The following is a 1,188-nucleotide window of genomic DNA, read 5'->3' on the forward strand; positions in this document are numbered from 1 at the left end:
ATGAATACCCCGAAGCTCACGGCAAGGGTTCGGCCAAGCTTTGCGGCAGTTATAGGAGCTCCGAGCAAGCTCACGCAGATTGGACAGCTTCAAGCAGCCCTTGATCGGGTTATGGACGAGAACCGTGACCTCAAAACTTGCCTTAGCAAGCTCGAGGCACGCTTTGACTCCATTGTCCATCTCGCCAACGACAAAGTAAAAGAAGTAGAAGCAAAGTTCAGTCAAGCCCACTCAGTTGCCTTTGCCAAAGTACAAACTTGTGTGACAACGGAGTTCCGCGAACAAAAACTCCAAGAAGAAAACGCACTCAAGGTTCGCATAGGGGGGCTTCCCTCGCCATGGTGCACCACCGAGGACACTCTTGAAGAAGCAATCACCAAGCTCAACGACATCCTTCAACCAATTAACATCAAACCTGAAACGGTTTCTTGGATCAACGACACACATAGACAAGTGCCGCCCGGGCATTGTCTTCTCACTCTCAAGGACAAAGAGGATAGGATGGAGTTGCTACGACAATCTCGACTCCTCAAAGGGACAAAAGTTTGGATTCGCGAGGAGCTGACAACGAATCAACTAAAGATAAAAAAGAGTGAGCTCAAGAAGATGCACGAAGCCCGCAAGCAAGGTAAATGGGTAGTATATCGAGGTGGTAAATCCATCATCCAAGAGTTTAGAGCCCCTGATGGGGGCTTTTCACAAGCCAAGCTCCCATACCCCTCTTCTCTCGTCCCCACCCCATGAAAACCTTCTCTTAGGGAGGGAGTGATAAAAGACATTGGAAAAAGTAAGAAAAAAATAAAGTATGATTATGTAAATATATGAGAAAGGTAAAATAGGCCACCTCATGCCTGCGGGGCAGCCCATCCCCACCTTGCCTCCTTTTTCTTCACTGTTGCCCCGTCGTGTGTCCCTTTTCCTCTCCTCCACTCAAAAGGTCAACCCCCTCTCTCTTCCCTTTGTCCTTTCTCCTTTCTCTCTCCCCTCAAGCAATCCCACCTCTCACCAATAATGCATTCTAACTCACCAATAATGCACCCTAACTCACATGCAACTTACCCTATCTTCCAAAATAGTATACCTCACCCCCCCTTTCTCTCTCCTATCATATCCCATGACCCAAATACCCCCCCCCTCTCTCTAAAGGGCGCCATGTCTCTTGTCTTGTAGCTAAATAACCTCCCCCAC

The 1,188-nt window shown here is 48.3% G+C and overlaps 1 pseudogene; it reads left to right on the forward strand.

Moving 5' to 3' along the window:
• On the forward strand, window positions 1-565 carry LOC147433424 (uncharacterized; annotated as a pseudogene).
• The last annotated feature ends 623 nt before the right edge of the window (window positions 566-1,188 follow it).

Source organism: Adiantum capillus-veneris, chromosome 20, assembly GCF_014529385.1.
Source record: "Adiantum capillus-veneris isolate H3 chromosome 20, ASM1452938v2, whole genome shotgun sequence".
NCBI classification, from domain to species: domain Eukaryota; kingdom Viridiplantae; phylum Streptophyta; class Polypodiopsida; order Polypodiales; family Pteridaceae; genus Adiantum; species Adiantum capillus-veneris.